This window comes from Schistocerca cancellata, chromosome 2 (genome assembly GCF_023864275.1).
Source record: "Schistocerca cancellata isolate TAMUIC-IGC-003103 chromosome 2, iqSchCanc2.1, whole genome shotgun sequence".
Classification (NCBI taxonomy): domain Eukaryota; kingdom Metazoa; phylum Arthropoda; class Insecta; order Orthoptera; family Acrididae; genus Schistocerca; species Schistocerca cancellata.
In genome coordinates this window covers 1,097,054,574-1,097,068,158 of record NC_064627.1, presented here as the reverse complement: position 1 = coordinate 1,097,068,158, position 13,585 = coordinate 1,097,054,574, and the positions used below count along the sequence as shown (strand labels likewise).

Sequence of the window (13,585 nt, the reverse complement as noted above, 5' to 3'; positions counted from 1 at the left end):
GTAAACATGACAACAAACACGAAAATACATCGAAAAACCAAGACACACACCTTCCACAAAAAACCTAATCAAACTAACGGGACAAGCGTGGGAAATTACGGGTTTTTGGGTGGCGACAAACTAAATATAAACACACGCCACTGCACCTAACGAGAAAAAACACTAAAAAACAAGACACCACAACCTTCCCAAATTCCACTACACACAAAATCCACTGGAATTGATCACTCCCCTTGACCTATATAAGTCAACAGAAACAACCGATACCACACTATAAATCTCAAAAATTTCACCACCACCACACTTAATCCTACTGCAATAACACCTAGAAAATCAAAATTGGAATCAAACACTTCGGTTGACTCCTGTTGGGAAACAGCTTTTAGTACTCTGTTGGAAATGCCATCAATTCCATGTGAGCTTTTACTTTTGAGTGGATTTATTATTTTCCTAATTTTAGTAATGGACTGAATTTCAGTTTAATAAAACTGCATAGGTATTGCCTCTTCCATATACAGCCGTGTATTTTCTGATGAACAGCTGGATCCTATTTTGTCTACAACACTTGTAAAATGATTATTAAAAATATTTTGTAGTTGTGAATTTTTGTTAACAAACTTTTCGTAATGTTTGATAGAATACAATCTTCCTGTGCTCTTGGTTGCCCTGTTTCCCTTTTAACAAAAACCCAAACTGTTTTAATTTTATTATCAGAGATGCTAATCTCAGACATAATGCACATAGTTCTCGACTTTGTAATAGCTTTTCTTAATACATTGCAATAGTTTTAATAATGTTTCACTGTTTCTGGATCACTACTTCTTCTAGCTGTAAGATACATTTCCTGTTCTGTTTACAAGATATTTTTATCCCTTTAGTAAGCCGTGGCTTTTTAAATGGTTTCTTGCAGTTATGTTTCACTGATTTCATAGGGAACCTGTTGTCAAATATATTCACAAAGGTACTATGAAATCGATTACATTTTAAATTTACATCAGGTGTCCTGAATACCTCATCTGTGTCTAACTGTTGCAAGATTTCCCAAAAATTTGCAATTTTTACATCATTAATTGAACACACTATTTTGGAGGACTGTTTTTCATTACTGTATGGTACTTTGTCACACACTGTAACTAACTGTGCCTCATGATCAGACAGATCACTCTTAACAGGAAAAGTTTTTGATGAATTTTCTCTCTGTACTATTAGTTAGTAAAGATTAGCGATTATAAGTAAAATTGATGAGTTGTATTTGTTTCATTATTAAAAAAATTTGTTTCATCATTAAAAAATTTGTTTCATCATTAAAAAATTCAACCAAAAGAAAACATGAATGAAAAATTAAGTTTGTCAGGATATGTGAAAAAGATAAAAGTATCGGAAAATCACATTTAAGTGCTAAAGTAATCAATTCAATTCAGTTTAATTTAATCAGCTAACTTGTGAGTCAGCAGAAGCAATGAAAGAGAGAATATCTTGAATATATGGTTTAATACTATTTGTGGTGCTACATTAAAGTTTTACAGTGGAACTATTTACAGAGAGGTACATCTGAGTGAAAATGTGGCCTGATAGTTTTTCAAGCATTAGTACAGTAAATGTAAATGCTGTGTGGCTAGGGCCTCCCGTTGGGTAGACCGTTCGCCTGGTGCAAGTCTTTCGAGTTGATGCCACCTCGGCAACTTGCATGTCGATGGGGATGAAATGATGATGAAAGACACACAACACCCAGTCATCACAAGGCAGAGAAAATCCCTGGCCCCGCCGGGAATCAAACCCAGGACCCCGTGCGCGGGAAGCGAGAACGCTACCGTAAGACCACGAGCTGCGGACATTAGTACAGTGAAATAAAGCTAAGATACAGTTGCCTATAGTAATGTGTGTAGAATGAAAAAGCAACGTTTGTATATGTATAGCCCTTCTGGCCTCAGTTCAGAGTAGTATTATGGCATTCCGGGAAGTAAACATTTTAGTAGTTGATATTTTGTCTGTTGTGTTATGGGAGTAAAGTTTGCATATAATACTAGGTTTGATGCTGTGGAGTGTAGTTCTATAGTTTCATCTTTTCTATTTAAGGAGCAGATCAGGTGTTTATTTCTTAGATAATGGAGTAATAATGAAGGTATAACAATGCATTGACAAAGTAATAAGGTAATGATCAGAACTAATGAGAAATGTGTCAGATAGGGTATAAATGCTTAGGGAGCCTGTCTTTTCAGTATGTTAATTTTTGAGAATGCACTCATTTAGACAACAACAAAAAAATGGAAGGATTGATGAATGAGTAGTGACTATTTGATTGATTATTGTAATGGCCCATTTCATCATTTTTGTATATAGTTAAAAATTGATATTGGACAATCAATTTTTGTGAGATGATGAGATGAAACTATGTGAATTTATATGATGATTGTGAGTTGTATATCTACAACAACATGAATAAGTTTCCATATGTAAAACTGTAAGCAAATATGTACATACAGGTTAATGTCATCATGCTGTTCTCAAGAACTTGTATCAGTTTTCTAGTAAAAGAACAAGAGGATTTTTACATAATTTTGTGATCATAGCTTACAATTTTTTAAGGGAAACAAATTTACATTAAATCATGATACTTTTCTTGTGAATTGGCAACAATTACTTTTAATAATTAAAAAACAGAGTAATATTTACAGTTTTTGTGGCATCTCCATGACTATAGTCTACAGCTTTTGCATTTGTACAAATGGCACACGTTTAAAGATTGGAAAATATTTACAATGTATATGATGTGCACTAACACTGACTTTGATACTGAAGTATTCTACATTGACTCCATTGATGAATTTCTCAGTAGAACCAACTGATGTCCCCCCCCCCCCCCCCCCGTGTGTGTGTGTGTGTGTGTGTGTGTGTGTGTGTGTGTGTGTGTGTGTGTGACTTCTGCACCATTTCAGTAATGTGACCTTAGTAAATGAGTGTCTGTAAAGTAATCCTTTCATATAGTGTTCATTAAAGAAAATGACAATCATTCCACTTGGGACCTGTGGAAGGTTTAGCTTATTTGTTTCAGCTGTAAATATTTGTCTTATATTATTGTTTTTCTGACATGTTCTACATCCTGGAGGACCTTCTCACTACGGATCAGTTGGAATGAAAGTAAATCTAAACTAATCCAGATTTTAGAAAGCAACTAGCTTCACTAGATTCTATATAGTTTAAGATTGTATATATTCAACAACACTATAATACAGTTTATTTAAAAGATGCATTTTTAGAGCCATTTTAAAAATCCTTAAATTTTTTTCATGTCTTAATGTGGGGTGGTAACTTGTTGTAAAGTTTTTCCCCTGCTAGTAAGGACCCATCTTGTCTAAGTTTTGTTTTTGCATATTCACTATGCAGTTCCATTTTCTGTCTTGTATTGTACTTATTAACTGTTTCATTTTTTTGTACTAGTTGGCCTTCAGTGTCTGTTATTTTCTTAAAGAAACGTATAACTTCCAAAATATATAAGCAAGGTAATAGAAGAATTTGTAGGTTCTTAAATACTGTCCTGCATGAGCTTCTGGTAATTGCATGTCCTATACTACCCTTATAATTCTTTTTTGGACAATAAAGCAACTTCTGCTGGCAGGTAAGTTGCCCCAAAAAATGATTCCGTATCTCAACAGAGATTCCAACTGTGTGTAATATATATTTCTTATCATTTGTTGTGTCATGCAGCCAGTAAGAATTTTTATGCAACAGCAGGTGGTACTTAATTTCTTATTGATGAAACTTATATGAAGGGCTTATTTCAGTAGATATGTTTGTCCCACTTTAAGTTTTCTTACTTATATTCCAAGAAGTTTAGTGCTGTTTACAGTTTCTAAATGTTTGCCAAATAACATTATGACAGGGCTTGAGGGGTGTATCCTTTGTGTTGTATCTAAATGCATTGTTACTGTCTTTTCTGCATTCATGAAAAGACAGTTTTTGGAGAACCAATCAGTTATGTGTGACATGCATACTTTGATTTAATTCTCCAGTTCTTCTCCAGTCTGACCTTTTATCAGAATACTGGTGTCGTCAGGCATATTTTATTCGTGTCATGAAAGGGGTTGCTGACTCTGTCATTTATAAACAGCAGGAACAAGACTGGACCTAGAATGGAACCTCAGGGCTCATAATATTTAACATTTTGTTTCCCTGACTGATACATCTGTATGTTATTTCCTTCTTGATATTTAAGTTCCACTATGTGTTCTCTGTTATTCAGGAATGGTTGTAGTCACCTGTGTCCCAGTCCCCTAACACCTACTAGTTCCGGTTTTGAGAGTAGTAGTTTATGGTTAATGACATCAAAAACTCTGATGAGGTCCAAAAACATAGGAGATAAATGTTGTTTATGGTCTACTGAGGGCAGGGTTTCATTTGTAAAATCAAAGATGGCATTTTCCGTGCACCTAGATTTGTGGAAACCATGCTGTTATTATGAGAAGACTTTATTTTCTTCTGTAAAATGAACCAGACTCATTTTAAAAAATTTCTAATATTTTAGAAAAGCCAGATAGTAGAGAGATTGGTCTGTAATTTTTTACCTCTGTTCTTTGGCCCTTTTGAAACGGAGGCCTCACTTCTGCTGTTTTTAACTTTTCAGGAAAAATCCCAGTAGCAAGTGAGGGCTTACAAACATCTGCAAAGGGTATTGTTATTACTGCAGAGCATCTCTTTAAAATAGTATCAAGAATGTTATCAATGCCAAATGAGAATTTTGATTTTAGCCCTCTAATGACATTTGATGCTTCTTTCTCATCTGCTGGGTATAAAAAAAAGGACACGTATTTAAACTGTTCGGAACTTGTTCTGTCCTAACATTTGGTGGTTGCATTTTTGTAAGATTTTCTACTGCTTGTGTAAAGTAAGAGTTAAATTTATTTGCAACATTTTTTTGGTCTGTTATTTTGATTGAGTTTTCTAGTAAGTCAATATTGTGGTGTTCTCCACATTGTTAACCTATTTCTTTTCATACTATGTCCCATATAGCCTTTGTTTTGTTCAGGGCACTTTTTACAGAATTCTCATTTGTCAGTTTCTTACACATTTTAAAGACTTCTTGATATGCTTATGTCTCCTAAAATAAGCATCAAAATTGGTGGTTTTTCTGTTTGTTTTGGTACTTCATATAGAAATCTCTTTTTCTTAAGTGATATCAGTATGCCTGGTGTGAGCCAATTACTTTTCTTATTTTTTCTGTATTATCTTCTTTCTTTTGAGGGGAGGGGTGGGGGGGGGGGGGGGGGGTGAACATAGTTCAAAGTAAAGTTACTGAAAGCATCAAACTCTTCATTTGTGCTGTGATGTTGTAAATTTCTTCTCATTTTTCTGTGATTAGGAAATACAGAAAGGAATTTATATTTTATTTACTGTAGCACCTAACAACAGCTGATACAGACTGTTTTGAACGTTGACAATGATTTCTTAGTTCTACAGAAATTGTTTGAAATTGTGATCCTGAAAGCCTGCATTGAAAGCTATGTATTGTATTTACATGGCATATTTGTAAATACTTGGTCAATGATTGACACTAATGTTGTTGTCATCCATTTCATGTTTTAGATTAAAAGTTAAAAGGAGGTTCAAAAGATCAGTTTTTTGTTTTGATTCTTTGAGAAAGTTAATATTAAAATCCCCTCACAGAATGATATTTTTGCACTTTTTTGTTAAGATGTGAACATATGATTCCAACCTTGTTAACAGGGTAGGTATATTGCCATTTGGAGGCCTTTACAAGCAAATAATTGCTACACTTTCACCTACCAATTCAACTCCAGATGTCTTTTATTTTTTTTTTTATTTATTTATTATCATCCCAATGATCACATTTGTGATATAGGATTTGTCAGGGTCTCTGAAACTCTTTTCTTGGGTATATCTTTTGGGGAAAGAATAGATGCAAATTTTATACCACTTTTTACATACATGCAGCTTCCTCCATGAGCCTTTATAGGTCTACAGAAATAGCTACCTTAAACAAAATTTTGCAGTCTTAACATCTTTAGTTTTTCATCTTCAAGCCAGTGCCCTGTTATGCACAGCACAATAATTTAACAAATTTTAGTTGAGTCTCAAGAAGAACTTGAAGTTCATACACTTTATTTGTCAGTGACTGCACATTTTGATGAAGCACTGAGAAATTTGCAAATAACATTGGAATTTGAAACTTACTTGTTACTAAGTGGGTTAGTTTTGCTTCTGTGTTGTTCCTTTTCAAGTTAGAGGAGGTGCATGACCATTTATCTTGTGTGCTTCCCCTTGTGTCTGCCTCCAACTAAAAAATCGTTCAAAAGGGTAGTTGGCACTGTTTTTCTCCTGTTCACAGTATTTGACCCTGTATCTTCTGTTCTGAGCATCTTCTCCCCTTTTGCTGGTGTTGCTGTAGATGTTGCTGAAACTGTAGCTTTTGTAGTTGGTGTCTGCTTTGATGTTCCTGATGTTGATGGCAGTTCAGCTGTTTCTGTTGAGACTGAGGCAGATGTTTCTTCTGTTGTTGCAGTTTTTGTAGGCTTCATCATTTCATTTGGAACTACTTCTTCTGCTGCTTTTGTTTCTGTGGTCACTCCATGTGCGATTTCCTATTCTGTACCACTGCTTTTTGGCTACCTCACTGGTGTGCAGGTTTGTACAGATTGTTTCCTTGCCAGCTGTATTTTTCTAACACTTGCATTCCATGTTTTGTATAACTGCACCTTTGCAGAAAGTCCACACTAAGGAAATGGGCATTTGTGTATGTTTTATAGATCTTGTGAAACTGCCTGATTGCCCCTTTAAGTTCATCACAGGCAGTAAACATGAGACCATGTCTGTGTGGGAATCTTGGTACAATAACAATATTCTTACTCACATAGCGAATAAATTGCCTTAGATTGTGAATTTTAGTTGCTGTTCATTTCTGTAAATATCATTTTCACCCCCAGTCAACAAAATACTTCAGTTTTTGCTATCTGAACTGTCCTGCGTGATGGTTTTTGGTAACTTGGGTGCACCAGGTTTAACATATCTGCATGCTTTCACATTGAAATCATTTTGTAAGATTTCTGCAAGATTGCATCATTGACTGTCTGAATGAAAAGCTATTTCTGTAGGTTTACCATAGTTTTCTTTCTTACTGCCTACAGTTTTCTGTTGAGCAGAATTCTTTACTTCGCACTTTGCTATAGTTTGGTGTTTACACCTGATTCAGTTGAATTGGTCACGAAACTATCACACTCCAATTTTGATGGACCCATAAAGTAATTTTCATCCACTGCACTCATATTCCTGTCATAGTTTTCTCGAATTTTCCACTTTATGTTCACATCTTTTTAACTATACTTCTGCCCACTTCAATATCAGGTAAGTTTGGGTTCATTATAGTGAAAATCTGTTTGAGTTAGGCAACCTTTGGTACAGTTTATGTGTAATTTATAACACTGAAAATGGAAGTTGATTGAAAGAGTAATATTTGGATAAAGCACTAGTTACATACTGCTGCGTGTTTGGATTTACATGCTGTTGGTAATTGTATCCAGGGTACTGACTGACTTAATATAATGATGATATATTAAAGGAGAAAATATTTTTCTGGTTATGTAAGAAGTGATTCAAAAGTAATGTGTGTATTCTAACAAGAGTGGATAATTTGGTGACATTTTGGGGAATTTCATGAGGATCTCATTTTCTGGCTGACTGAAGGTAGTAATCAGAGCGAAGTAATGTAATGATTTGAAACTGCTTCTACCTCCTTATTCAGTTTGATTAGTAGTTTCTTAATGGTTTTATGAGCCATGCAGCTGGCCAGTGTGGCCGTGCGATTCTAGACGCTTCAGTCTGGAACCGCGTGACCTCTATGGTCGCAGGTTCGAATCCTGCTTTGTGCATGGAGGATGTGTTTGATGTCCTTAGGTTAGTTACGTTTAAGTAGTTCTAAGTTCTAGGGGACTGATGACCACAGATGTTAAGTCCCATAGTGCTCAGAGCCATTTGACCATTTTGAGCCATGCACGGCTCGTGTTCATGCCGTTTATTGTCATCTTCTCTTACAGTATTGCCGCCTCGTTTTCTTATTCCATTTACTGGTGTCACTAACTTCCTGCCTTATCTGCCGTGATTGGCAGCATCTGCAGTGATATGCCTGGGCTAGCAGGACAGAGTGGATGAGGTTATATTTGTGGAAAGGGGCCAAAATAAGTTACTGTCAGTTGCACTCAGCATATAAACTTTATTTCTTAAAACAGACAATCACACAAGCAGGAATCAAAACCTCTCAAGGTTTTAACAAAAGGCCTCCTTTGATTTAATTTAGATCAGCTGAAGGCCACATTGAAAATCCAAGGCACAAGGCCTAAGCAAGAAATTGAGATACAGGAGTTCTCCTGGAGGTTTCACTTCCTTAGAATTTTTTTTTTTTTATCTTCATTATACATAGACTGAAAGCCTCAGCTTAAATTTTTTCCATAAATGCAAGGTTTGCAGGAGAGCTTCTGTAAAGTTTGGGAGGTAGGAGACAAGGTACTGGTAGAAGTAAAGCTGTGAGGACGGGACGTGAGTCGTGCTTGGGTAGCTCAGTTGGTAGAGCACTTGCCCGCGAAAGGCAAAGGTCCCGAGTTCGAGTCTCGGCCCGGCACACAGTTTTAATCTACCAGGTAGTTTCATATCAGCGCACACTCCGCTGCAGAGTGAAAGCCTCATTCTGGGAACAACGAAGAATAATCACAAGTCCACACACACACACACACACACACACACACACACAGAGAGAGAGAGAGAGAGAGAGAGAGAGAGAGAGAGAGAGAGAGAGAGAGAGAACTGATAGGCGGACGGCGACCAAATACATGTCATCTGATCAGATGACTGCAAGGCCATTGCCACTCAAGTCATGTGTAACAGCAAGGGTTGGGCGAATCATGGCTGTCCGGACTTCACTGCTGCTGTGCCCCAACCACCTAACTGCCTAGGCCCGGAAACAGTCAAAGTACCAAATACACATCAGCCAATGAGACAACCAACCGAACGACCAACCAACGGTTGTTACCACTCGAGTCTCCTTCCATCGGACAGTTCAAGTGTGTCACCAGGGCACTCCGTCCCTGACTTCACTGCTGCTGCATCCTCACTGAGCTCCCAACTGAACTCCCAACACACGACAACCCACAAATACTACTGGGCACTCCAGAGATGGTATGACAGTGCACTTACCAATAAGCGGTGCTGCTGCCACACACAGCAGGTAAGACAGGAAGTTACAGACACCAGTAAATGGAATAAGAAAACGAGGCAACAGTACCGTAAGAGAAGATGACAAACAATAAACGGCATGAACATGAGCCACGCAAGGCTCAGTTTTGTTCTGTTTGGAAGATGTAAAATAGTTGTTTGGTCTTTTGAAATACTTTATATAAGTGGATATTTGACTTTTGAGTTCAGTGATGTGAGACAGTGATTTGAGTCAGAGTGCAGGAGTATGTGCAACAAATTCTTTAAAAGAAAAGTATTATGACATTTGACGAATGTGTTGTATGTGTGTATAATATTGTGTCATGACTACATCTTTCAAACCAAAACATTTTCTTAGAGTTTTAGTTATGGTACTTATCTTTACACTAAACTATGCTATTTTGCTTTGGTTTTCATGCAGAATGGTGGAGGCTAATCACCTCCAAGGACACTGGTGAAACAGGAGGATATGGGAAACCAATTGGACCAGTAAAACATGTGGACTCAGCTTCAGATACATGGAATTGTGACAAGTGTTAATTGTGTGAGAAGGAATCAATGAAGTGACAGGAATATGAGGAGCTCCTTACTTTTTTAAAGTCAAAAAGTGTTGCATTTCTTTTTCTTTTCTTGCTATGTAACTTCTGATTTTCAGGGACAAACTTTTTGCTATTGAAATTTTTTTTCTTATGTGTTATATGACTCTGAATTTGATATGTTCTAAACAGTTTATAATTCTTTGTATTGGAAGTTTATGGCCAGTTTCAGCAACCAAAACAATTTTGAATTTGTATATGTAAGTATTTTGTAAAAATTTTGTGGGTTGTCGTTTAGTCATTGCATTATATAGTCAACTATTTGGCAAATGTATGTCTGTATAACCCAGTATGTGGGTTTGAAACAAAGCAGGTGAATTACCCTTCTGCCCCCCCCCCCCCCCCATTTTTATTTTTCTGAAAATAGTTTTGAGATTATCACTTCTATGATGTGCAGAGTACCAAAAATCTTCAGTAGTAACTCGGGGCTTAGCCAACATAATTTTGTTATCTTTTACATTCTTTTGAGTGATTGGAATTCATAAAACCATAGGAGGAGGATGACATTAGGGGTTAACATCCTGTCGAAAGTGAGGTCATATCAGTGTTATTTTTATTATTTGTAATTTCTTTGGCGCTGTTTTGTTGAACTGGCTTTAGCTTCTCTTATCAATCTTCTCTCTGCTTCTTCTGATACTGTTTATATGTATCCATATTCCCTGTTTGTTGAAGTTCAGTTATTTCATTGGTAATCCATTACCCACTATGGATCTGCATTTTCTGACAGATTACTTTGGGGAAGACTGCATGAAAATAATGCATAAATGTGTCAAGAAATATACCATACTTCCCATTTGTGCCTTGTGCTAGCATTGTTTCATTCCAGCCTCTATTCCTGAGTGTTATTTTTAAAATGTTCATGTTTTCCAGATTGATAATCCTGATGTCTCTCTTGTCTAGGTTTGCTTCTGTTTTTTAGCTCCTATTTTTGTAGATACTAAACACTAACCCATGATGACCATAGATTACTGTTTGCTAAACTGTAACTTCACATTTATTATTTCCAGTATTAGTGATTAGTGATTATGTTGTCAATGACAGTCTGTCATTGATCAGTCCTTCTCATAGGTTACATTTATAATTATCATCATGTTACATTGTAATAGTGTTTCTTTTAATTCTTGTTTTGGATTTGATACTTTAGCAATATTTGTGTTATCATCTCCACATATTACATCATCATTCATTTTGAACTTCAGTAATAATTTCGATAGTTTCTTTCATGAATGTTGCAATATTACCACTTGGGGACATGCACACACAGAAAATTTCAGTTCTCTTTTTGATTTGATTTTTTATTTTGTCCTGTTGATTACAATATGTACAATGAGTGTACTAGTAATATAGGACAAATCAAGTGAAATAATACTTACTTTTCATGAATGATTGGTTGCAGTCAATATTAAAAACCTACATTTTACCTGGCATAAGTTCAAGAGAATGCTTAATGTAACAGAATGAATAGAAGTACACATTTTAATTCCAGGGCCACAAGTAAATAATTAAATTTACATTTTGTTCATATGATTTAAATTAAAATACAAAATTTTTATCTTCATTGCCTAAGTAAATTAGGTGAATACTTAATAGTGTTGAATAATGGTAATATACATTTTAAGCTATGATATAAATAAATTTACATTTTAGCATTACAATTTATGTTAGGAATTTTGTCTTTGTGACATTAGTAAAGAGTTGCTTTTAGGAGTGATTTTTCTCCCTTTTTTCTTTTAGTCTAAGTGGTTTCCTCTATTTTTACTCAAAAGTATGCCTCGTTACTCCAGGAATTCATTCATTTTTTTAATAAATTTGCTCTTAGGAATGTTTTTAGTTTCCTTTTCAGTATCTGTGTATTATTAATTTTCTTTTTTATTGATGGAAATCCTGTTGTATACTTTTATTCCTGACTCAGTTACTCCCCTATGATTTCTTGTGAGAGCTACAGAGCCATGGTGGAATTTTTTCCCCAGCTTGTGTTGTGCTTGTGAATGTCATAATTTTTTTGTGGAATAATTCCTTGCTACTGGCTACAAACAACATCCTGAGAGTCTTAAAGAGACCTCTGCAGGATGTTCTGTTAGAGACCCCACATATTAATCTCGCTGCTTATTTTTGTAGTTTGAAAACTTTTTCAACTCTTGTAGCAAATTGCTCAGAAGATAATACCATAAGAGAATACAGAAAAGAAATATACAAAATACGATAAAAGAAATATTTATCTGCCCACAAGGTGAGAAATATCTCACAGGGCAAAACACACTGTGCTAAGTTTTTTTGTCCAGCTGGTCAATTTGCTCTTTCAGTCTTAGCTGGGTATCTATGTGGATGCCTAGGAATTTTGTATGTGTTGTTTTATTGGTTTTTTGGTTGTTGATCTCCATTTGAGGAAGTTGGAGTTTTTATTTACTGTCTGAAACTGTATACTACAGTTTTCCGAAAAAATTGGGACTAGGCTATTTGTTGTGAACCATATGTGTACTTGGTTAGTGACTGCCAGGACTATATCCTACATTCCTGACTTGGGACCATTGATCAGCATACTCGTAACATCCTTAAACGTGACTATTTTTGCTCTGTCGTTAGTAGTAATATAGATCAGGTGTGTGTGTGTGTGTGTGTGTGTGTGTGTGTGTGTGTGTGTGTATGTGTGTGTGTGTGTTTTCTTACTGGCTGAAAGTTTTATTTGTGATAGTCTTTTTGTTGTGCCTATCTGTGACTCAGCATCTCTGCAGTACGGTGAGTGGCAACTTTCCTTTTCACAATATTGTTACATTCCATCCTGGTTTTCCATTGTTTGATATAATTATTTAAATGTATTTGATTGTTTTCTGTACCCTCCAGGTGCAAAATGAGGATAATGGAATGTAGTCGAATTAAGTCGGGTGATGCTGAGGGAATTAGATTAGGAAATGAGATGCCTAAAGTAGTAAAGGAGTTTTGCTATTTGGGGAGCAAAATAACTGATGATGGTCGAAGTAGAGAGGACATAAAATGTAGATTGGCAATGGCAAGGAAAGCATTTCTGAAGAAGAAAAATTTGTTAATGTTGAGTATAGATTTAAATGTCAGGAAGTCATTTCTGAAAGTATTTGTATGGAGTGTAGCAATGTATGGAAGTGAAACAAGGACGATAAATAGTTTAGACAAGAAGAGAATAGAAGGTTTCGAAATGTGGTGCTACAGAAGAATGCTGAAGATTAGATGGGTAGATCATGTAACTAATGAGGAGGTACTGAATAGAATTGGGGAGAAGAGGAGCTTGTGGCACAACTTGACTAGAAGAAGGGATTGGTTGGTGGGCCATGTTCTGAGACATCGAGGGATCACCAATTTAGTATTGGAGGGCAGCATGGAGCTTAAAAATCGTAGAGGGAGACCAAGAGATGAATACACTAAGCAGATTCAGAAGGATGTAGGCTGCAGTAGGTACTGAGAGATGAAGAAGCTTGCACAGGATAGAGTAGCATGGAGAGCTGCATCAAACCAGTCTCAGGAGTGAAGACCACAACAACAACAACCAGGTGATGTTCAGTTAGACAGAGCACATCAGCAATAGTTTGATCAGTGTCAGCTTTTTCTTGAAGAAAAGCAGTAGTTCTCCTTTATTTAAAAGGCTTCTTATATTATGGTGAAATATTTTAAGCTATTCAGGTAATTTATTGTACTTCTGACAGGTTTCTTGATTTTAGATTTGACATGAGATGAATTATTATTAAGAGATACAACATTTACTCTGTAACTTTCCCTATCCTCTAGTCTAAAAAAATTCTTTG

The 13,585-nt window shown here is 35.9% G+C and overlaps 1 non-coding gene across 1 annotated transcript; it reads left to right on the top strand.

Annotated features, from left to right (window-relative positions):
• The first annotated feature begins 8,552 nt into the window (after positions 1-8,552).
• On the top strand, positions 8,553-8,627 carry Trnas-cga (transfer RNA serine (anticodon CGA)). Its single transcript has one exon. It is a non-coding gene; the product is annotated as a tRNA-Ser (tRNA).
• Positions 8,628-13,585: the final 4,958 nt, after the last annotated feature.